Source organism: Helianthus annuus, chromosome 14, assembly GCF_002127325.2.
Source record: "Helianthus annuus cultivar XRQ/B chromosome 14, HanXRQr2.0-SUNRISE, whole genome shotgun sequence".
Lineage (NCBI taxonomy): Eukaryota > Viridiplantae > Streptophyta > Magnoliopsida > Asterales > Asteraceae > Helianthus > Helianthus annuus.
This window is the reverse complement of record NC_035446.2, coordinates 85,280,731-85,307,468: the sequence shown is the minus strand read 5'-3', so window position 1 is coordinate 85,307,468 and position 26,738 is coordinate 85,280,731.

The window sequence follows — 26,738 nt, the reverse complement described above, 5'->3', positions numbered from 1 at the left end:
CAAGGCTTGTTAACATACTTCCAGCGCGTGGACGAGTGTTCAACATCAATGAGGCAAACATGAACAATGAGGCAGCAGTGAACAATTAGTGTTTTGTATTTCCTTAGTTGCTATCTTTTGACACTTCAAGACAAATCCGTTGCTACATAAATAAAGATTTGTTGTTTTTATTTATGCAAAATTTATGCGTTTGTGTGAATGCTTGATGCAACTTTATGATGTCAACCCAAAAACAAACTACTCGTATGGTTCTGTCATATTATGATCACTTGTGATCTCCCCAAGAACCTTAAACTCTCGTTTCTTTTAAGAAACAAAGTCAAACACTTATTGAGAATCCCTCTATCTTTATAGATAGATCTTCATAAATCGTTAAAGTGCCAAATGAAATCCATAGGTTGGATTCCTAGTGTGCCTTAATATCCATACCTAAGGATGACAAAATAAAGAATCAAGTTAACTAAATTTGTGCTTATGTATTTTCTTACATGTTTTGTGGTTGTATGTGATCCATCCAAATCCTCATAGAATCTTTCATATCTTCATACGAGAGATTCATAATGGGATATCCAAAGATACTATCTTAAACCCTCAATGGATTTCAACAGTGTAGTTAAGTCACTCGGGTTATAAAGTAGTGTTCTATAATTGGACCTCTTGAAAGGTCTGCTTAAACAGATTGATTTTGAAAATCTGATTAGAAATATCATGTGATGATATAAAAATGATCCCTTAAGCGGTCTATTTAAAGAGATCGTACGACGGTCTAGTTAAGAAGATCATGTGTTGATCTAATTAAAAAGATCGTTCGTTGATCGAATTAAAAGGATCCTTTGGTGGTCTAGTCAAATCGCTTCATATTTATTCAAGAAATTTTTTCCTACGGATTATGAAATGGACTGTGCGGACTTTGCAAGGAATTACGTAATTATGGAGGCCTACATAATTATGGAATTCAGTGCACAGGAACCACAGGAAGTTTCATCATGTGTTAAGACCTAGTGACAAGAATAATGATACGGGAGAAGTCTCGGACCTCGACCAATGTCATTTATTCTCACACTCCCCCAAATTCTGATCTCAATCACACACCAAGTTTTCCTATGATAAGCCTTCATAAGAAACGTTCGTCAATCAGTAGTTCAAAATTTCATGCTTTACTATTTCAAGGAATTCACTCTGAGGGTTAACAAATTCGCTAAGAATCCTAACATGGCCCAGGGTTTTACCTAAGGGTTCAATGGATCTATTATAAGGCGAAACCTTCACAGCTGTCCTCACGAGTTTCCTCTAGAATTAAATTTCGGGACGAAATTTCCTAAAGTAGGGGAGACTGTGACACCTGTGTCACTCCAACCATCAAACAAATGCCAAACCAAGGAAATATTGTATTTCATACTTGGGATTTGTATAAATATGTGTATGCTTTGCACATATCAATTCTTGTTCAATTTCATACTCTACAACGCTTTCTGGAGAATTATACGCAAACTGGTGCATAAACGTACTCAGTTTAATGCGAAAAATACTCTGGGAGACCATCATACACTTAACATACCTTAAATAACCTTTACATAACTTAGAAATAAGTTTTGAAGGCTTTGGTATGGCAAAAACAAGTTAATTCGCTTACAGGGACTAAACTTGACAAACTGCGAAAGTATGCCAATTTGAACTGTAACGAACATTCCGGAACATGTCCATAAGTTAAACATACCATATATATCCTTTACATAGCTTAGAAATAGGCTTTGAGGGGTTTGGTATGCTAAAACAAACTTTTGGATCATTCAGGGACTAAAAGTGTCAAAAAGTGCATAAGTTTGCACTTTCGCGCATAACTTACGTTCTGAATACATCCGGACATCCAAAAATTTATGTAAGCATCCTTATATTATGCCTTAGTGTTTGGCATGAGAAAAATCCATTTGTCGCGTCATTTGGATCGTCTTTCACGCTTATGCGCATTCCGTCGTAATTAAGCGAACATCGCGATCATACGGCCAAACGAACCGACATCCGACATATTTTTGGGCATGTTTCATGTCCACAATGTTTAGGCATCATTTTAGGGCCTTAAAGATGGCTTTACAGGTCTTGAAAGGGCTGGAAATGGCTTAAAAACGCAACAGGGGCCAAATATGTAAATTCTGCAAGTGGTGCAGATCAGAGGGGCCAGGCGGCCCGCGTAAGGTTTGCCCAAATGTGTAGGCGGGCCGCGTAAGGATGTCTGACAGAAGATTTTGCATTTAATGCAGAATCTGGCCTTTCGTTCGATCAAGGGGCGATGCCTTTTCACCCAATGAAGAGCCAAGGGTCAAGTTCACTGAACTTATCCACTTGGACACATGTACGCACGAGATCAAGGCACGATATTCGATAAAACGATCCTAACGGTTCCACATTTCCTATAAATACCCCCCCCCCCCTTTAGTGTAAAATTCACAAAAATCAGATCTTGAAGCTCTAAGTTGAAACCATTGTTTCATACCTGAGCTATTTGTTCTTGATTTGCACTCGGGGACCCTCCGTAAATCTTCTTTCGCTCTTTTATTCGCTTTTCGAGTCCGAAAGTCAACGTTTTGTTGACTTTCTGCATTGACCAGCTTATGGTCGATGCGAAGTTCATGGAACTTCATAACGTGAGCGTGATCACGATGGTTATGGTCCATAGTGATCATACCTACTGATCACCACGTTATCTAGGCTCAGTGACGAGTCGTAGTTTCGGCCAAAATGCGCATTCTTGCGTATTTTGTAACCAAACTACTCGTGGGCATCAAAGCCGTTTGTTTTGATGCCAAACCTGTTTCTAAACTTAGTTAAGCATGTTCTAACATGCTTAGCTCGTCACTTTTAGTTTAGTGCTTATATAGGGTCGTAAGGTAAGCGATTTAAACCATCGCTTATACTTTCGAACCCGACCCATTTGGTCGGTCATTAGGACCCGACCAAACACTTTAGGTGACCATAGCTATAACCTTCCGAGGTTATACCGTGTGGTCGCAATGTTAGGCGTTCCGAACGCGTTCTACGCGAACGACGCGTTAGGGTAGCATAAGCTACCTAAACGGGTCGTGATGGACCGTAAGCACTTAGATTAGGTTTCATTTTAGTATGTAGGCTTTGCTAAGCCATATTACACGAGTCTCCATACTCGTTTGGTTTACGAACCCTCGTACTGTCCGATCCTTCCGATTTGGTCCGGTATATTAACATAAGCTACCTATTAGGTGCCGTTGATATTCCGTGATCTTTAGCATTATCCGGTTATTATACAAGGAATCCAAAGCAATCTCAGGTGAGTACATAGTTCCCCTCTTTTACTGTTTTCTGAACTGTTTTGGGGTGAAGCATGTGTACCTATCTGTTATTTTCATGATTTCCAAAGTATAATTGATTATACATAATAGTATTTATCTTTTGACAAACTAAATGACTATCTATGGTTTAAACACTGATTTCTCAAAAATTACAAAAGTAATTGTTGGAATAGTACTTATTTTGTTCACCAGACCGATTGGTAGTATGATATAGCGCTATAGGACTAGACACCCCATTCCTGTTGTCATGGAATGTCTGAAACCAATTTGTTTCTCCATCCAAATAGGGATTTCCTTTGTGGTATCCTTATAGTCTCAAAGGTGTAGTTTGATACACCAGGTCTGAATGAATTCTTAAATCGCACCTTTAAAGTATATTTTGATATACTCCCAAAAAGTATAGTTTGATATACTCTCATGTGTGGTATTGTACAGAACCAACATATATTTTGTAATCATCCAAAGCATATTTTGATATGTTACTTACAAAACTAAAACATAGTTTAATATGTTATTTATCACATCCAAAGCATATTCGGATATGTTACTTGCAAAACTAAAACATAGTTTAATGTGTTATTTATAAATCCAAAGTATATTTGTAATATACTACTGAAAACTATTATTTTGAACAACTAAAGTACATTTAATATACTATCTATCAAACGATTTAGTTTTGGTTAGTGTTTAGATAACGGAACGAGTGTAATGTGATGAAAACATGGTAGATACGCCGCTGGTACTTCTTATATATAAGTGTTTTCATTGCATCACATACCGTGGCGTTATTTAGTACACTTGTGTTAACAATATTGGAACTGAAATATATTTTAATATATTACTTATTCAACTTTCTTAAAACCAAGGTATATTTTATATACACCATAAACGTTTTATTAAAACATTGTTTTTCAAACAACTTAACTTATACAAACTCATTTTACATGGTTATTCAGTTAACCATACATTATTCTCTTATTTATACATATCATCTGATCCTGTCGTTTTTCAAATGATTTACAAGACAAAGCAAATTTACAAAGTTCATGACTAAACATTTTCTCAAACATAAGTCATGAACTCCGTTTTCACAAAACCTATGTATCTCACAGGCATTTTTATGCTGACGTACCTATTTTTACACATGTTTCAGGTGCTGTCTTGAGATGATTGTTGATGCATGCTACATTTAGGATGGACTCGTGCCTTAGCAACTTTAAAACTTGGAAGATCATAGTTGTACTTATGTGATTGTAATAGAACAACAAGTTCATTTAATCAATAAAACAATATTTAAATCTCCATGTGTTATGAAACAATGATTCTGTTGCAACACTCCCCGACGTTTCCGCCACGTTTTGTTGTTACACGTGGTCGGGGTGTGACATCAACACAACGTAATCGAATCTCACCTCACACGTCTAGATTACTAAAGCTTAGGAACACGTCGAAACACATATCACGTAATCTTATAGACACAAAAGCACAGAATCCACATAACCACAGAAGCACATAAGCAAGTAGAGCACAGAAGCACATAGTCACGAAAGGCACATACGCATTCAATCACAGAGGTAGTCAGAAAACAGAAACCTATCCTTTAAAGCTCGCGTGTCGTTCGTATAGTATATCGATTAGCATCGTATTCGCCTAACTTAGTCGTACAGCATAACATAGCATAATATCGTCCGGATTGCAGCAACTGGAGATCAAATGGGGATAGAATAACAGTACGAGTCGTGTGTGTCGATTGAAATGGCAGCAAAATCGAATAATGACCAAAATATAAACACGTAAACAGATAAAGCATACAAAAACACATAAAATCAACGAGTCATCCGAGTACACGACTGCGGTTCTCAGAATCGAAACACATAAAATCGAGAGATAGATTGTCTGCGGCTACTAGACATCGACTACCCTAGGCAGCTCGACTATTCACAGTTAGACTTATCATCATTTTCGACTCTAGAGGTCGTGTTTCTCCCTCGATTCTTGGGCATTCCACACGCGTTCCCTAGGTCATACTTGTGAGTTCAGGTCGTTGGAGTCCGTCGAGGCCTTGGTGAGATAAATAAAGTCCAGAACAAACTGCCAAGTTAGGGTTTCACCCCTTGGCTTAGCAATCTCTTCCTTGTTTTAAGAAAATTTAAGGAGAAATTTTTTTTTCATCAAAATGGGGATTTCACTCCTGGTTTGGTATAATTCTCCTCGTATGTTATTGAGAATATCAGGATAAGTATGAGTAATGAATAAAATCATCATAAGTCAGTTAATTTAGTCAGGAGTTTGCGGTTTTCACACCTATTCCTGACTGAATCGTCTGACTCTAATTGAAAACTCGAGTGCAGTGATAGTGAAGAATTGCAGAATAAGGCACATAAACTGGGTCTGTTGGTTCCTAACTATAGTCTAGGTCTCTAAGACAGCGACCCGGACTAGGTCGTGTCTAACCTAATTCCCTATAGTTATGGCTCTGATACCAATCTGTCACAGCCCAATCGATGGCGGAATCATCGGGGCGTGGCACTGAGCGAAACAGATTGTTCAAAAGTTTCCATAACAACTATTTATATAATCCAGTTAAAGATACGTCCCATACCGTATCCCGAATAAACAAACATGTCATTACAGATAATCATCCAAACAAGAAATTCCGTTCCGACACTCAGATTCAAATAATATTACAGAAATTGTTTATCTGCTTCTAGACCCCTATTCTGTTGACTTTCTGGCTGTAATGCAAGAGGACAAGATCTACAGACAACTACGCCTCAGACGCTTGTTCTTGACAGACAACTATTTGTTGGGGGCTTCTAGAAACTTATTCTAGCCTCGCTTTCCTAGCAAATAAGCATCCTAATTACCTATCACATACGTTAAAATAAAGTCAATACATAAAATGTAAAGGTGAGCATACAAGTTTGATAATAGAATATAGAGTTTGTATAGTTTACGCATAACCAGCACGTACACAGAGGAAAACGAAGCATGTTAATTATCGACATAGACCTATCGATACCAATGACTGCGGGTTGACCGTCCAAGACGGTTCGCAATACATGATTACCACCGTAATCCATGCAAGTAATTGTCCTTAACAACCCCCGTGTGAACGGGTGCTGAGTCCAAACTATAGTACTACGTCGTTAAGGCAGGTAGACAGCATTCCACATGTAAACACAACCAACAAGCATTCATTAAGTCACGTAATACATGCATACTGGTTAGCGTTCTAATAGTTTGAGTAGTGTGATCGTTTGTGTTTTGATATAAGCAACGTATGAAACACCCAAAAGTGCAAATAGCAAAAAGGGATCGAGTACACTCACAGTGATTGATTATGGATTGAAGGGAGCGCTGAGAGTAGGGTTAGCCTGAATAGTTCGATAGCACAACAATGAGTAACGCGAAGATGTAAACAAGTGTGAATGGATCGAATAGGCTGGTCGATCGAACGGCAGGTTCGATCGAACAGGCTGTTCCGTCGGCTGGTATGTCCGTTTGGACAGTCCTGTTCGATCGACCGGTAGGCTCGATCGGCTGGGCCATTCGAGTGGATTGTTTCTTCCTCTGGTGTGTTTGTGTTTGAGGATTTGAACTTTTGAAGTTTTCGTTGCAGCATTTGAGAATACTGAAATATCCTTACCTTTCAGGTCGATCGATCGAACGGTCTGTTCAATCGGCCGGCTTAACCGATCGGCTGGGAACTTTCGAAGTGGTTCTCGGCAGGATGTCGCTCGATCGAACAAACTGTTCGATCGGTTGGCATTCTTTACTACGAACGAGTTGTGAAATCAATCAAGTGTTGAAGCATAGTATCTCATGATCCGAAGAGTAATGTTTACCAATCGAGTAGTATACTCGATCGAACATTACTTCGTCAATAATATACTTCGCAAAGTTTGAAAAGTGAGACGCCATGTGCTAGCCGATCGGCTAGCCCGGTCGATCAGCTGGCATGTCCGATCGGCTGGGCTGTTCGAACAGCCTAGCCGTTCGGCCAGCAAGTCTGACCTGGTCGGCCTTTCGTCTAACTCTTGGCTGTTTAATTACTTGTCGTCTTATCGAGGTAGTTTGATAACGAGTTGAACTATGATATCCTTCGTTCATACTCGCTTCTTCGGCTTGGACAGGAATTACCCAAGTCCGGCCGGTGAACGGTTCGGAGCGTCGGTTTAGAGTTTAACCCGAAATCGGTGAACCTTGTTCATAGAACCCGAATCTTGAACCTCCAAACCGTTAGCATGATTAGCTAGCCGGTTCAAGCTCCATTTCTACCGATTTTAAGGTTTCGAGTGTAAAAGGTTGAAGAAAGTTGGAAATTATTCATAAAAATGTTAAGATTTTTAAGAATCTTAGTTTGTTTATGTGGAAATCGGTCAGATCTAAGCTATTCACGGTTGAATGAGGCCAAAGCTTGGTGTTCTTCAAGAACACCATGATGACATCACCCAAGAACACTTAGATCTTGGTGATTTCATAGTTAGAAATCGAGTTTTGAAAGATAGAAAGGTGTAGAATCATGCAATGATCAAAATCGTACAAGAATTAGAGTGAAAACTTACCGGAGTTGAGAGAAATCTGAGGAAAAGTGAAGAAGAAGGATGGTTCGGTCAGAGCTTTCCAAAAATGGAAAGTGTGACAATGACAGCCCTATTTATAGGCTCCAAAAGAGGAAAGTGGCAGCCGATCGGCCAGGAGCTCCGATCGAATGGGCTGCTCGATCGGCTAGGAAGATGCTAGCTGATCGGCTGGCCTGTTCGATTAGGACGCCTCCTGTTCGATCCGCGACCCACTTTGAGTATTTCGCGACGATTTTCGATGTTTCGAATACGATAGAGTTCCTAGTCAAATTACTTTCAGTCCCAATCACTATATCTACATACAAGCATCTACATTTCGCGTTTCGATGTCGGTTTCGATTGAGTTTGATTGTCTTTCGAGTTTCGATTCGATTTTCGATTGATTCGCTTGTATACCACACCAAACATATAAATAAACATGCACAAGTAACACATAAGGCACACACACACATATAACAACACCAGAGTTCGCATAGTTCGAGTCTCGAGTTTGATTGATAAATCGATTAACTTGATTATTGATTGATTAACTTTATCGCGTTGTTACTTCCTACTATTCACAGTCGTAAATCGGTCGTATTGATTAAACATTCGATCATTTCATTTAGACAACACTTACTCCACATAATACAAAAAGTAAAGAGAAACATTAACAGTCAAAGAAGTCAAAGTTGACTTGGACTTTGACTTTGACTTTGACATTCGAAAACACGGGTGTTACACACGTCACCAGCACAGCATCAAGCACAAACTTCTCATGGGAGAGATGTAATTGATAGTTCAAAAAGAGCATGTCTAAGCAAATATGAAAATTTTTCATGGGATAAATATATTCCAACAAATAGCAAAGTGTGTGTGGCAGAGCACGATGATGAGAAATTGGCTGAAGGTTTCAATTGGGACAATTTTTTCCCGGATCAAGAATTTATGGCCAAAGAGATGTCCAACAACCTTTTTAATTCTCATGCTTTCATTGCTAATGCTTATGATTTGAAATGTGCAGAAAGAAACAGAAGAGTCATGGAAGCTGCTGAAGCAAGACGGAAAAAGCTTGAAGAAGAGGAAGAAGAGGAAGAGAGATTAAAAGCTGAAGCTATAGCCAAGAAAAGGAGAAGAGCTGAATTTTTACAATCAAGCAGGACAGTCAAAGAGGTTCCTGAATTTGAAGTGAAAATTGATGCAGAACCAGTTAAAGTTCCAGAAAAGTGCATGAACTGTGATTCTCTAATCAAACAGAACAATGAGTTGCTGCACAATATAAACAGATTGAAAGAATCGTATGATACAATGAACAGAGAAATCAACAAGTATACTGATTCGAGTGGTGAACAAGCTGTGGCTATTAATACACTGAAAATAGCGTACCTGAGACAGCTTGATGATGCAAATTTTCATACAAAGAAATGTGCTGATTTGGAGTTGGAGTTAGCAACACAAAAGATAGAAACTGAGAAAGCTAAAAAATTATTATAGAGTTATTCATGTTCTACTTTTGTTGTTGACAGGATTTATCCGGTTGTGGAGAATTTGAAGACGTTTGAAGGAGTGAAGACGTTCGAAGAAGAGAAATCGGTGACAAAAGACGAAGAAAAAGTGAAGACTTCTGGTAAGAAATCAAGTGTGGTTTACAATAGATGTCCGCCCCCGGTCGAAAATGGATATTCACCTCGAAATCCAAATTCTGAAAGAGTCAATAAGGCTATCAATTTACAACAGGAGTCTGGGCCGTCGGATAACTTGCCAGAAAGTATTGATGTCACGTACACGTCATCTGACACTGATCATGAGTCAAAGTTGATAAAAAGTGTGGTCGATCAGGTGTTAGATAAAGATGACAATGAGGAGTCAAAACCGGAGTTCAAACCCGAGTTAAAGTCTGGGTCCAATGCGTCAAAGCCGACATTTAAAAAGGACAAACGGGTTTATGATAAAGAGGTTTTGATGTCAAAATCTAATTTGGATGATGAATCATTCAAAATAGCTTATACTTTGAAAGATTCTGACAAATTATATTCTGATGAAGTTTTTCCAATAACAAGTGTTAGATTTGAAATGATTCAAAAGGTTTTCAAAATCACAGAAATTAATATTTCTGAAATAAAAGATTTAAATCTTCATGGAAAACCTAAACAATACACTTCAAGAGATCAACAAAGAATCAACAAGAAAATGGGTTACAATTATGGTTATAGTTTTCAAAAGAAACCAAACCATAATCGTAATTTCGAAAAGAAAGGATTAGGATTTATTCAACCGAAAAACTATAAAAATGAAAAAGTTTACAAAACCAAAAACAGTGTTTGTTTCAGGGAAAACGACAGAAGCTGAGAAAGAACAATCATTCAGAAAGCAGACGAATAAAGAATTCCTTGCCAAGAAGCAAGAAGAGTTGAAGAAGAATGTTTTTCAAGAGAAGATTGAAAAGAGAACCTGTTTTCAGTGTAAAACTGTTGGTCATGTTGTTAAGGATTGTCCGAAGACATTCAGACCAAAACAGGAAGTCTCTGGTAAATTGAAAGAGAAAGTTGTTGAGAAAACTGAACTTTCAACCCGAAAATTCATAGGCTTTGAAAATTCAAATTTTGAAAAAGGAGAATGTTCAAAGAGTGTTTTAAAAAGAAAAGAAAACGTAATAAATCAAAAATGGGTTGTTAAAGGTTCAGGCAACAAGTCCGGTGATGAATCTGATTCCACAAAATCAGAGGAGCCACGTGTTGAGAAAAAGGTTGAAAGAAAAGTTCCAACTATGAACGATGAAAATTTTCCACCGTTGAGTGCAGCAAATTTTATGAAGAAAGTTGGAAAAGTTGAAATTTCAAATCAATTTTATTCTGATAAGAAGAAATTTGATGTTGAAAAGACTTTCAACGGAAATGTGAAAAACATTTTTGGCAAAATGGTAAATGGTAAGGCCAAAGATGTTAAAGCGTTTTATGCTGCCAAAAGAAGGGTCACAAGTCCGTTGAAAGCAAAGACGAACAAGAAAAGATTTCACCCAAGCTGGACAGGCTTGGGTGGACATATTTTTCGTTGAATAGACACCTAACTTGCCGGAGATCCCAAGTTAGTAATTGTGGATCATGAATCGGCATCCTTCTTAATCTGTGTTTGAGTTATTGCAGGATTTGCCGGAACTCCCAGGTGTGTAAGCATGGAGTAGGAATCGGCACTTTGAGAATTCAACCAACAGATGGTAATTGGTTGAAAGACAGGTTTGAAATGCTTAACGATTCATCCTACAAGTGGTTGTATGTTTGTGATTGTTATAAGTGGTTCAGAATGTGAACCAGGTTGCTTCTACAGGTGGTTAATCAAGGTCATTAAATTGAACTTGAATTAACTATTATTCACAAGATTGGTAAACAATGTGATGATTTAAACCCCAATTTTACAAGTGATAAAATCAACAAAACTTATTTTCCGGAAAAACCATTCTGATTAAAACAAACTTAAGTGTTTTGAAATCATTATGGGAAAATAGTTTGTTGTGAGGGGGAGTTCTGATTGTTTTAGCCAAACGGATGTAGAATTAAAGCGATTCGATATCAGTTGTCATGTTTTGTATAGTTTGTTTTCAATTTTCATTAGATGTATTTGAATTTTAGGGGGAGTAAGAAATTTTCAGAAGAAAATCCAAAAACATCAGAAAATTTGAAAAAGTCAAAAACATGATAAAACTGAAAAATGAGCTTCGTTGCATAAAAGAGGAAATGATAGTACATCAGTGAACTATCACAACACGCTAAAGAAATGTATTGTTTAAAAGTAATAAACAATCTTACTGTGGATGTGTCAGTAGATTTTTACACACTTAGTAAATTGAAACGAGATATAAACCTAAATATCAAACTTACTTATTTGTGGGTAACTATTCTTGGATATATAGGTAACCCCTGAAATCCCGTTTGAAAGGTTTCTTTTTCTGATATACTAGGTCTGTATACTCTGTGATATCTGGGGTATTATCCCGGGACTTCTGCTGAATGGAAGTTCTGACCTAGTCCCCCGGATAATATTTGCTGTAAAATGCTTGAAACATAGCATAAAGCCCTCAGCTGATTAGACAATAAAATTGATAATCATGTTGTTGTAGCTAGAAGATCTCCTAAAGGGGACACACTGAAAAGTCGAAGCTGATATCTCTCTGCGCATACAGAAGTATCGACTTTAGATCCCTCGGCCCTCGCATACCCCTTAATTTATATACAGATATCATTTGTAGAATATTTACCTGTAAATCTGAACATTGGAATCTGGATACGGGAGTATATTCAATGGAGTGATACACAATTAAGTTCAAGTCTCTAAAACATTAATATCGTATCTCAAATCAATTGAAATTTGTGTGAAAATTTAAGTGGACAAATATACTGACAATCTAGGTAAATTGTTTAGAGCTTAGAATGTTTAAAGCTTAACGGTGTTAGTGATATGTTTCAAAACTGATATGATCCTCTTGCACGAACTCACAAAAATATTGTTTGTGAATATTTCATTTCTGCATTTTCTTGATTCTTCAAGTGGTTTCAGAAAATTCAAAAAGATTTTCGACAACTGATGTTGAGAAGCTGATTTTCGAAATTCTAAGTGCTGAACTTGAAGAACAGGTTTGGGAGAGTGTATGTGAAAATGATAAAAGTCAGTAAGAGGTCTTGAATGCAAAATTATTTCTGAAGTTTACCAACATAGTTTCTAAATTGTTGAAAAGATTTAATATTTGAAGAGACTTATGGTTGGGTAGAGATTGTGCAGGTAAATGTATGTCAGGTGATGATCTTGTGCTGGAATAGAGCCAAGGAACGATCTTGAACCTGATGAAAGCCTGATCACGATCTTAGAATGAAGCTATGAATTCCAGACTACGATCCCAGCAGTTTGAGAAGGGGAGTCTGAAGACACCGTGACAACATCCGAGAGAGAGGAGTTTGTTGATAATAATGATAGAGATTGGGGATTCTTGAAATGACAAATACTTCAGAGGAAGACTGAAGACTGATAAAGACTGTAGATTGGCAAGTGAAGACTCAAAGACTCCGTCAACATCCGAGGGGGAGTTTGTTGGTGCACTACGTCTGTCGACTACATCTTACATCGAGTCTTAGAGTTGTATAGATTAGACATGGCACGAAAACCTAGAAACATGTGTTTGTGTAGGTTCGCTTATGTGTCATGTAGCTAGGTTCGCTTATGTGTCATAGATATTGTTCCGCTTATTAGTCAAGTGCACAGTTCCGCTTATAAGGCATGATGTAGGTCCGCTTATACGTACATGTACGTAAAAGCGAAAACTGTCACCTATATATAGGCTGTCCTTTCAAGCGAACCTAGATACATAGTTAAGGGTGTTTTCTTCCGGCAAGCCACGAAATGCTGCTGAAGTGCTGTCAGAGTCTGTAAACGTTATAAAGATCAATACAACAACAATTAATAGTGAATCTGGCTGAAATCGCACCAAATCATTAGTTTCCGCCTCTTGATTTGGATAGGAATTCTTCTGATCGACTCAAACAGGGCCGAACACGATCCTACATGAAGTCGGCTGAAAAGGTGGATCAGCATGTTTATTTATCGTTTTAATCCATTCAATGTTCTTGTAAATAGCATTATACTACACTTTAACTACAAAACAAGATGGTCAAAGGTTTAGCAAGGACTTACTACTAGCTTAAAGCTAGGGATGATTCTAGTGAAGAAGATGATAAGGAATGATGATGAACAAGCAAGAACAAAGGCCCTTTTGAAGCTTCCACAAGTTGCAACCTTCTTGTATCACCTTTAAAGCTTAAATGGATATTGATGATGGATGTTTATGGTTGTGAAGTGGTGGTAATGGTGGCTGCTATGGAGGGCCGAGAATGAGAGAGAGGGGTGAGGTGAGAGAGTGATCTTTGGGGAGATATGGTGGAGATATGAAATGATTGTATGCCTTGGAACTCCAACTTATAAGATCATGCACATAATATGGATACTTACACAAGCAAAGATCTCATAAAATATTGAAATAAATCTTGGTGGGGTCCCGCATACTCATGACCAATTTGGGGGGGGGGGGGGGTCTTGATATAAAATTTCAACTAAATGGTAATTACTAGTTACTTCCAAGTATAATATTCCATATATTAGTATGTTGATATTTAGGGGGTGTTATGGTACACGGGGATCATGACTAGCCAAAAATAATTAATTAATATGTTTGACAAATATTTGGTGTCCCGGGTAATGTCCGGTTGTTCGGTCAGATACTGTTCCGTTAAGTTGTTTAATTGTTCTGTAAGGCGTCTTATACATATATTTTTGTAACACAATTAATTCCTAACACATAGGAAAATATTCAGGTCTATTTATTAACTTTTCTGTATACTACTAGTATGCTGACACGTACATGTAAGTATAACATAGTAATCAGAGAGCAGTTAAATGATTCAGCACAGTCATCATGCACTTTATTTATCATTAATAAATTGCACAGATACATGGAATTTCGAGGGTTGTCACAACTGCTGCTCGACTCGTAAATCTAGCGCCGACCAAAAAGGTAAACAAAATTCCCTATGAGATATGGCATGGGCATAAGCCTAATTTGGGTTACCTAAGAGTATGGGGGTGTGATGCTTACATCACAAGTGATTCTGATGACAAACTCGACCCTCGAGGCGAAAAGGTCGTTTTCATCGGATACTATAACTGAAGCGGTTATTACTTCTACCATCCTGATGCAAATACGATTTCCATCAAAAGGAAGGCTAAAAGATTCCTTGAAGATGAACTTCTTAGTCGCGGAACTGGAAGTAACTTAGTGGATCTTGAAGAAGTTCAAGGACTACAAACAATCGTTGGAGAGGTTGGAACGTCTGAACCACAACAAATTGTTGATACTGAATCAGACTTGAACACAAGCCTTCGGAGGAGCATCAGGACTCGTAAGGAACTCGATAGATACCTTTGGCATGTTGAGGGTTCTGAAGTCCTGACAGTAGCCGGGTCTGATGATGAGCCTACTAGTTACAAATCTGCTATTTCTAATCCAAATTCTGCGAAATGGCTAGAGGCCATGGAAGCCGAGATGCAATCCATACGTAAAAATCAAGTCTGGGCCTTGGTTGAGCTACCCCCCGAATCTCGTGCAGTAAGAAGCCACTGGGTTTTCAAGAGAAAAACCGACATGCATGGAAATATAGAAATCTACAAAGCTCAACTAGTAGAAAAAGGTTTCACTCAAACTCAAGGTGTTAACTATGATGAAACCTTCTCGCCCGTTGCTATGATCAAATCGATCATGATATTACTTTCCATAGTTGCGTACTGTGATTATGAAATTTGGAAAATGGATGTTAAAACCGCCTTTCTTAATGGACATCTTTCCGAAGATGTTTATATGGTTCAACCTGACAGTTTTATCGATCCAAACTATCCTAATAGGGTATGTAAGCTACTCAAGTCCATTTATGGACTCAAGCAAGCATCTCGTAGCTGGAATCTTTGTTTTGACCATAAAGTTAAAGAGTTTGGTTTTGTCAAGAAGGAAGATGAACCTTGTGTTAAATGCATAATGTAATGAAAGTAAACTATTTACATACATATTTTTGGTAAGCGTGTTAGGGAATCATATCAGCTAATGACCAGTTACAAGCACCGTTAAGCTTGATAACATACTAAGTCTTAAACAATTCACTTAGATTGTCGATATGCTGATCCTCTTAAATTTTCATACAAACTTCAATCTGTTCAGGATACGATTTAGGTGAACTAAAGAACTTAAACTTATATGTGTGTCCCACCTCTTGAATATACTCCCGTATCCAGATCCCAATATTCAGTCTTACAGGTGAGTATACCACAGATGATATCTGTAAAAGGGTTAGATGCGAAACCGTGAGAGCTCAGGTCAGAAGTTCCGTTCAGCAGAGAGATGACGGTTCGACTTAAGGTGTGTTCCCTTTAGAGAATCTTTTTTACAACAGCACATGATTAACATTTTTCAATGATTCATCATTTTTTATGCTGAGGGCGATGCTATCTTTCAAGCAATGCGGAAAGTATTATACGGGGACTAGGCCATTGCTTCCGCAAAATCAGAAGTCGCGGGATAATACCCCAGATATCACTGAGTATAAAGACCTAGTATCTCAGAAAGAGGGACCTTTCAAACAAGATTTCAGGGGTTACCTATATATCCAAGATTTGTTCCCCACAAAATAAGCAAGTTTGAATTTTAGGTTTATATCCCAAACAAGATTTACTGAATGTATAAAAATCTATCGATATATCATCAGCGAGACTGTTTAAAAACTTTAGACTTGACAAATCTTTAGCATACCGTAACTGTCAAGCTAATGTACTAACATTTTCCCTTCTTACACAAGCTCTTTTTCAGTTTTCTATTGTTTTGGATTTTAAAATTTTCTCATGTTTTTGGATTTTTGAATTTTTTATTGTTTTTATATTTTTCTGAAAATATATCTACTCCCCCCAAATACCAAAACAAGTAAAAAATCGACAAACCATTGCAGATTGTTTCTCAACATCTTCATCTACAATGTTATCCTCGTCAACGCCAATAATCCCATCCGACATCGAGAGAAGCTTCATACCATTTAGTTTTAAAAGATATTTAAAACGAGTTTTGTCAAAAGCTTTGGTATGTAAATCAGCTTTCTGTTCGTCAGTGTGGATTTTCTCAATTCGTATCAACTTCTTCTCGAAGCAATCTCGAATGAAGTGATGACGAATTTCTATGTGTTTCGTTTTAGCGTGATGAACAGGATTTTTCAATATACTTATTACGGCCTCATTATCAACAAAGATAGGGGTGTTAATAAATTGCAAACCGTAGTCGCGCATCTGTTGCTGGATCCACAAGATCTGAGAGCAGCAACTACTAGCAGATACATACTCAGCTTCACATGTGGATAAAGCCACAGAGGTCTGCTTCTTACATTGCCAGGTGACCAAGCGTGGTCCAAAGAACTAACAACCCGCTGTTGTTGATTTAGCATTGACTTTGCAGCTTCCGTAGTCGGAATCAGAATACCCTTCGAGCGTGGAATCGCCTGTTTTTGGATACCACAACCCCAATGTTGGAGTTCCTTTCAGGTAGCAAAATATCCTTTTCACAATTACCATATGCGAAGCTCCGGGGCTTGACTGAAACCGTGCTGCGAGGCACGTTGGATACATGATATCGAGTCTTGAAGCAGTTAAGTACATCAACGATCCTATCATGGAACGATACGTCGTTTCATCTACCCTGTCTCCGGTGAGATCTGGGTTTATCCCATGATTAGTCGCTAGAGGGGTTGAAGCTGGAGTAGAATATGACATCCCAAATTTCTCTAAGATATCATGAACATACTTCGTCTGGTGTATGAAAATCCCCTCAGGTAGTTGTTCAACTTAAAGTCCCAAGAAGAATTCCATCTCCCCCATCAATGACATTTCAAACTTTTGCTTCATAACTGATTCAAAATCTTTGCATAGTTTCTCATTTGTTGACCCAAATATTATGTCGTCCACGTATATCTCAACAATCAAAAGATGTGAAGAGAGTGGCATCCACTTTTCCTCGGATGAAGCTGTTGGCTAGTAAGTGTTGAGACGAAGTCTCGTACCAAGCTCTCGGGGCCTGGTGTAAACCATACAGTGCTTTATCCAGCAAATAAACCTTGTTTTTGTGGATTGGATCGGAGAAGCCCTGCGGTTGTCCGACATATAACTCCTCTTTAACCTTCCCATAAAGAAACGCCGATTTAACATCTAACTGAAAGACTTTGAAGTTTTTCCACGATGCAAATGCCAGAAAGATCCTAATTGCTTCTAGTCGAGCCACATGAGCATAAACTTCTGTAAAATTAATACCCTCCTGTTGACTAAAGCCCTGGACTACGAGTCGAGCTTTGTTTCGAACAACAGCTCCTCGGTCATCTCTCTTGCATTTAAATACCCATTTTGTGTTAATTTTCCTGTGACCGTCCGGCAAATCTACCAACTTCCACACTCCTAACTTCTCAAACTCACTTAACTCTTCTTGCATAGCATTGACCCAAGAATCTTCAGTTAACGCCTCTTTGTATGTTCTTGGTTCAATCTGCGAAATAAAACAACTATGTGAAAAATCAGTTTGTAAAGAAGCAACTGTAGAATAAAAGCAAGTAAGCCCTTGGTCAATTTGATGTCTTGTGCGAACGCCTGATTGCAATTCTCCGATGATCAAATCCTCTGGATGGTATGACAGAGTTCTTGGCATCACTGCGCTTAGAACATCTACATTGCCCTCCAGATTGGTAACATTCTGATTTGCAACTTGTTCAATGACTGGGTTTGTTTGACCTGAAATCTGAATTTGCTCCCGCTCAGAATCTGAATCACCATGATCGAATACTGGTCCGTTCTCAGATTCTTGATTATCATGAGCAACTTCATCTTGTTGAATATCATCATGTTCTCCAGAATTGCTTGGACCTGCTTCATTGTCATTCGAAGTTTGTCTAGGTCGACTTGAATACTCAGCTGGGAACCTTTCCTGAGATGATTCATACTCTCTCAGAATATCCAACTCATCAAAGAAATCTTCTTCTTCCTCTTCTCTCATGTCAAACGAATCCCATAAAGTATCATAGTGAAAATGCCATGAGTCACCGGGATTTTGTAGTGGCATTGTATTGCCTTGACATTCAACATTTTGTGCCTCAATAATCCACTTCAAGCTTGGAACAAAGACTCGTTTCATAGGACTTGAATAACCCACAAATATTCCCTCGATGCTCTTTGGACCAAACTTACCATAAGGCTCTAGAACTATACAGGGAGACCCAAACGGTTCAAGATACTTTAGGTTTGGTTTGCGGTTGTTGATTAGCTCAAAACATGTCTTGTTGAATTTCTTGACTGTTAGAACCCGGTTGAGCGTATAGCATGCGGCGGAAATTGCTTCTGCCCAAAAATTTACAGGTAGTTTGGAATCAGCAAGCATCGTCCTGGCCTTTTCGATTGGTGTCCTGTTCTTTCGTTCAGCTACTCCATTCTGCTGCGGAGTGTAAGGAGCACTAAATTCATGCAATATACCTCTTTCATCACAGTATTCTTCCATCTTGTTGTACTTAAATTCAGTACCATTATCACTTATGATTCTTTTGATTCGTGCTTGGTACACATTTTCAATCTTTCTGAACAATGACATCAGGCTTTCAAACGTCTCATCTTTCGACTTCAGAAAAGAAACCCATGAAAATATAGAATAATCATTAGTAACTACAAGACAGTAGAGATCCCCAGTAATACTTGGACCAAACAAGTCCATATGAAGTCTCTCTAAAGGTCTTGAGACTAAATCCACTTTCTTTTGAGGGTGTGACTTTTTCTTCTGCTTTCCTTTGACGCAGCTAATGCACTCCCCTTCCAGATGAAAACCTTTAATGTGAACACCCATAACTAAATCATTGTGCACCAGATGATTCATTTTCCTCAGATGTATATGCCCCATCTTACGGTGCCACAACTGTGATTCTTTCTCCGTTGCTCTAGACACAAAACAATGAGCCTGAACCACGGTTGTAGTTGCTACACTCATATCCAACACGTACTGATCATTGACTCTTGGTGCCCTCATGATAATCCATTCTTCAGGGATAACAAACCCTGGTTTCAAGATCAAACATTCTTTGTTTGTGAAGTGCGTAGTATACATCCTATCACAGATCTGCGAGATACTCAGCAGATTATTCTCAAGCTCAGCAATGTAATTCACTCTCTCAAACGTTACAATCCCATTGGATAACGTTCCTTCACCAACTATTCTACCTCCTTGATTACCAGCAAAGCCTACATAACCTCCATTGAAATTTCTAACATCATACAGCAAAGTTGTCTTCCCTGTCATATGCCGAGAAGCTCCACTATCCATAATCCATCTTGAAACATATCTCGGAAGCTCCTGCACAATTCAAAAACACTTAGTTAGATTTTGGTGTCACCCAAGCCTCTTTTGACTCAGGTAGCTGGACATCAATGACAGTTCTTTTGATGATGAAAGGTGGAAAATTTTTATCATTCATCTTCAAGCTTTCTTCAAACCTAACGTCAACCTTTTTGTATAAAAAGAACTCATCTTTCTTAGGTTGACCAGATGGTTGGTCTTTCTTTTGAACATCTTTCTTCTCAGAATTTTGCATTTCTTTCTCAAGTTTCTCATAAAAATCCAACGGAACATTCATCTTCACCGGTGTGGTAGAAGATGATTGTTTTTCAGTCTCAGAAACCTTTGGTTTTGAAACACTTGCTTTCTTTTCAACCACTTTTGGCTTCCATGTTTGTTGAGGTGACGCAACCCGTTTGTAAAATTTGTCATTTTTAGTTCCCAAATTCTTAACAGGTTCAATTTTGACTTTGATGTTTTATTTTTTCAAAACCTTTTTCTCAACAACCAATGGAACTTTTCCTTTTCCACCCACTTTCTTCTTTTGAAACTCAACAACTTCAGTCTTAGGCTTCAAGTTGGTACACTTTCATGCAATGTGTAACATGATTACATTTGAAGCATGTTCGAGTGTCAACTACTCGACTTGTGCCTTCAGACTGAGGCTGTGAGGCCTTCTTTTCAAAGAACTCTTTGTTTGATTTCGAAAAGATTTTGGATTCCTCATCAGAAAGTGAACTTGAACTTGTCACAAACACTTTCTTCTCAACGAACCTTTTGTTTTGAACATTCTTTTTCTGATAAGTCTTACCACCCTGATAACCACCCGACTATTTGTTTCGATTGTTGTTATAAAACCATGGTGGAACAACAGGTTTCTTGTAGTAAACTTTTTCTTTTTCAAAATTCATTTGCCTTTTTGTTTGATTTAAGCTTTTCACTTCAGACAAATCAACTTCAATCAATTTGAACACGTTTGTCAATTTAGCAACATTTACATTCTCCAGGGGAAAATCAGAATCCGAATACAACTTATCCGATCCCATCATCTTATACATGACAAGATTAGGTTCTTCATTTAAGTTGTTTTTGGACTTTGATTTCGGAATATATTTGTCCAAGAAACATTCATCTTCCTCAGTAGTGTCACTTTCAGAGTTTAAAACATTCTCAACCACACTTTTCACAACTTCATTTTAAAACATTCTCATTGGAAGATGAAGTGAACGTGACATCAATCGTGTCCGGAAGTTTCACTTCATTATCATCCTCATCATTAACCAGCCCTGATTGTTTCTTTGAATAATTGTTTAAAACTGGTGGTGGAACTTGATGATACCCCACCCCTGTTCCATCAGAGAATACATCTTCGCCTGCTTTGTTTTTCCCGATAGGTTTGGGAACAATGTGTTGCAAAACAAAGCTTACGGAGTTGTAACTGGTTAATTTTAGATTGATGCGCTCATTCTCCATCTTAGCTTCTTCAAATTGAAGCTTCAACTTAGCAATCTCATCCAGTTGCTTGTTGATTTATTCTTCTTTGTGTCTAAGAACTCCAGTTAAATGTTCATTTTCTTTTCTTGTTTTACTGTTTCGTTCATTAGAATCTTGAATCGTTTGTTTTAACTTGTTAAAATTTTCTGAGAGTTGACGATTTTCATGAATTAGTTTCTCGTTTTGTTTCCTAATTCTTTCTTCTTCAATTTTATCGTTGTCAATTTTCTCAGTTAATTTTTTGACTTGATCATTTGAAAATTTAAGCCTTTTGTCACGGTCAAGAATCTGATCTTCAACCTTTCTGACTCTTTTTGTCAGATCATTAACCTTTGTATCATTTAGGTAAGCGAGTGTACTACAAACTTTGCAGTTTTTCATGCAATTTTTGCAGTCACTATCACCTTTGACTTTCTTACCTGACTCACTTGATGACGCATTTGAACTGACCTGGCTTTTAGACTCAGATACAGACTTAGAGTCTACCTTAAGTGCCTTGGTAGCCAGCACCTTGTCAGCCATCTTTCCCACGGTTTTAGCTTTCAACTCCTATGACGTATCAATGATCCCTTCATTGATCTTCTTTGGCTTTTGTTCCTGCTCCTTTTCCTTCTCTTTCTCTTCACCACCTCCCCACCATTTTCTCTGTTGAGACTCTTCTAGTTCAGCAAATTCCTCAGCGAAAGCTTCAAGACTAACAGTCTTTAGATCAATAGCAATGTTTCCTTCAGGATCAAGGTAACATTCTCTATCCGCATCCCATCTTTTTGCTCTCTTAGCTTCATTGTATACACGAGAAAGTCTGATCATCTTGTATTGAGCTCTCTGAAAGTCTGATCATCTTGTATTGAGCTCTCTGTAGTCTATCATTTGATTTTTCTGCTGCTGTTCTGGTGTCTCTGAAAGGTTTAATTTCTGTTGTTGCCACAAACGCATAACCTACTGCATCTTCCTCAGGCAGTATATCACTCCAATCATATCCTTCGTCGTCATGAATCACAGCGAGAGCTATGGATTTTTCCTTGGGGGTATCCTCAAGCTGCTTCATCCTTGGTGATTCTGATTTATTCTGATGATAAATCGATCTCTTGTAATAATCTTCTTTGAATGGATTTTCAGAATCGTCAGCATAAGCATTTCGGCACTCTCTTTTAAAATGACCTTTCTGTTTACACTTGAAGCATGTGACTTTCGACTTGTCAAAGCCTAACTTGGTAGATGGTCCACCAATAGACTTTCTTCCTGTAATCTCCATGAAACACTGTGCCCGTTAAACAGCATTGGCCATACACCACCTGATATCGATCAGTTCCATCTCTTCCGGATCTATTTGATCATAGTCTTCTTTTGTCAGGTTGGTGTTTCCAATCTTGCCTGCCACGAGGCTCTCGTACGATTTAAGCACAGACACTAAGAATACCATCTGCTGTGTTGCTGACTCTTCACTAAAGTTTTGAGCGTTTTTCAGATCCACAACAATGTTATACTAGAATAAATTCTTAGATGCAGATTGGTTTGAAGCTGTTGATGAAGATCCATTGTGAAAACCACTGTGAGGAGTTTCATGATTTACAGTATCTGAGCTTTTTGCAGAAAATTGGAGACCCAGTCTTTGGAAGATTTCCTCTATAATACAGCTCCACATTCTGCTGATAAGCTGAGTTGTTGACTTTAGATTTATTGATTTCCAACTCACGGCTTTCTAGTCTTTCGATATGCAGATCCACTATCAAATCTTTGGACTTGATTGTATTCTTCAACATCAAGGCAAAGTTTTGCCAATCTTGCTCATTCGGCAATGAATCAAACAATTTGTCGACCAACTCCTCTTGAGTGTATGTGATTTTGTGTCTTGCTAGCTCCATCTTCAGATGCCCAAATCTCTCGATCATTTTACAAACAGATTCATTCTTCATACAACCAAATAAATCAAACTCTTTACGTAATAGTTTCTTTTTGTTTTTCACTATTTCAGCACTACCTACACATTTAACTTTCAACTTTTCCCAAAGATCTGTTGAATTTGTATACTCGATCAACGAAATTATATCATCTCTAACTGATTGATGAATCAACGCTATGCATTTTTGTTCAGCAACCTATCTTTCAATATCATCAGTATGTGTCAAACTTTCACCAACATGATCTCCCGAATTGTAACCATTCTTTAAACTTTTCTAGCTTTGGTATGCAAATGCTTTAAGCCACTCCTCAAATCTCGTAGCCCACCGGTTGTAATCTTCGATCACCAATAGTTTAGGAGGCTTGTTGTATGTACCGTAAGCACTTTCTACACTCATCGCATCGGAAAGAATCTTCTTTGGATTTGATGTTGATGTGGTGTCTCTCGTATTTGTCTTTGTATCATCTCCAAAACCACCGGTATAAGCAAACACATCACAAAATGGATTCATGAACGGATCATCCATTTCCAAGTACCTGAAACAATCAACAAACACTTAGAAAATTTTTGAAATTTTGAAAACAACAACTTCAAGCGGAATCAGTTGAAGCGAAATAGCTTCAAGCGAAATCAGCTTTTAAGTGAGATAGCTTTTCAAGCGGAATACTACTTCAAACGGAATTAGCTTTCAAGCGAAATAGCTAATTTTGTTTGAACTCTCAAGCGGAATCTGATTTCGTTTGAAATCAATGGCAGTTTCAAGCGGAATCAGTAACTTTGAAGCGAAATCACTTATTTCGCTTGAATTTTCAAGCGGAATCAACCAGAAAGACTAATTTCGTTTGAAATCACACATACTATTTCAAGCGGAATTAGTATGACATCAACATGTTCGAACAGTTTTTCAAGCGGAATTAATCCATTTAGTCCGAATTTGTTCGAATTAAGGTCCAATTCTTTCAAGGATTAGTTAGAACTATGTTTCGCTTGATATGTGAGAGTTTTAATCCATTTTGACCGTTAAATTTTTTTCAAATCAGAAAAGAAAGGGTAGAAGTGAGAGAATCCGGTAAAATCAAGCTGAATTGGTATGAACTCATTGTCCTGTGCTCTGGTACCACTTGTTGGATCGTCGTGTGACCCTAAATAGTCAGTATGAGCAGTTCATCATCAAGTACAAAGGCGAAATCAATGTAAAAGATGTTAACACAGCTTGTTCCTTTCTAATCTTTATCTATTACTGATTTCCTGAGTTATTACACGTTCAAATGACAAACGGACAACACCTCGACTCGGAACATATGACCTGATTCTGTTTCAAATGACACAACAACATGGTTATATATAAATGTGGGGATTTCTCTTGAATATGACATGACTGTTTCAAGCGGAATAAGTAATTTCGCTTGAACATGTCAATGTTCATTTCAAGCGGAATTAACTTCATGATTTCGCTTGAAATGCTCATAGACACTTTCAAGCTGAATTACCCACTTTTATACATAAAACCCTAATTTCAACCCTGTTGTATGCTCGATTATCCTATCTAGACATAAAACTCGATTAAGACGAAGTTAACAGACACTAGATGCACCAACACATCGTTATAAGCAAAATTGACACAGATCAAAACCTAACTGACCCGTTTATTAAGCCAATGACTCAAGAAAGACATGACCGTCACATGGACGCTATTGGGCTTACATTAGCTAGTGATATGTTTTGATTTAGTATTTGGATGTACGAACAACAAACAATTGTACTCTTGCATTCATTTTGATTTACTAGTTAAATGCAATTTTTGAATCCTACAACTGTGTTCAAATTTGATACGTTTAATCCATGAATCTTGTATTCTAAATTATCTATAGTCGGTCAGACTCGTGGGAACGACTCTGAATTAAGATTATTCTGATTTTGGACTCAAGTGGTTGACTTCCAAAGTCACAGGCCATATTGTGAATGACGCTGGATGTAGCTCGCATCAAATCATCTTCATGGATCTTAGTCATAAGATGTTTTTGATTTAGGCGTACTCATTTAGTATCCTCTGACCTGAGATACATACTAAAACTTTCGTTTACTAATGACTATTCTTTGATCAATGTCAACCGTTGTCGCATAACTACCAGTCATAAAGGCATTGGTTGGGAGTAGCTCTGAAGTTTAGTGGGAGTTGTATGTAGTCAAGATGGAAATTTGTACTCTTACATTATATGTAACAACTAGACGTTGGGGCGCCCTCGTTGATTCAAACTAGTGAAGTGTAAGGCCTTACCCAAACTTACTGTGTGTTTGATTGAACCACTTTGATTCTTGGACGAGAACGATAATGATTGAACGCCATATGAGATTGAATCTGATCCATGTCTCATTGCTCATTTGATGTCTTTAATAGAAAGGATAGATGACAACGATTGCCATAAGTCTATTGTCTTCAAGTAGCAAGCCGTTGCTAAAGGAAAGATACCTTGGTTAGTGACTTTAAAGTGCCATGACCTGTTAGAGGCAGCTGTGTGTAGCTAGAGCACCGCTGGCCGTCTGCGTTGAGATCTTATTAGAGACCGTCCATGTGGGAGTTGTTGGATATTTATGTCCTATTCGATAAGTCAACGCTGCCGATAGGGACTTGACCCGTAAAAGGTACACCGTGGGCAACGAACTAAAATCCACTTAACTAATTTAATTGGTAATTACGAACGATACCAGGGTATTAAACTGAGTACGGGTACATGGACTGGGTGAGACAAGAACACTCCTCTCGCCACTTGTCATGCATGCATCCGTGCTACGCCACTTGTCGCGCATGCACTCTTGCATCGCCACTTATCACGCACCAAGAACATTGGCCAATTACATCACATGCACTATGCATGTCCGCCACTTGGCAAACATGCATAGACGTCCATCCACTATTTAAATGGGTACTTGCGTCTTGTATGAGGTTGTTGTTGTAAAAGGAAAAAAAAACCACTCTCAAAAGAAAACCCATAACCGGCCGCCAGCCACCGCCTCACCGTCTCTCACCGTCAGCCGCCGCTACAACGCCGCCGCCGGTACACGGGTTCGCACTCGCATCTCGTTGGTTCGTATCACTAGCACTTGTTCCTTGAACCTCGGTGTCTCAACCGGTTATTTAATAACCAAAGGTATATCTAAGCTTCCTATGGTTGGTGTTTTATTTCGTATTTGCATGTTGGTGATCTTGTTCCATTGCGGATATCCCTTGGTATAAAAGTGTTCATATTTTATATATTGTTACTTATGCTTCCGTTGCCAAAAAATGTACATATACATTTTTAATAGTTAAAGTTTATTTACCTAACATATATGTATGCATACATTTTTGTCAAAAGTGTTTTGACTAATCTTTGTAGTAAATAAATATATACATATATATGAACCGGGTTCATTCAAAAAAGAATTATACCACGGACATTCTTTAGATCACATAGATCATCCCTTCGACTCAACTTCAATTTTGATCCGGTACACATAAGCCTGATCACGACATGCTTTTC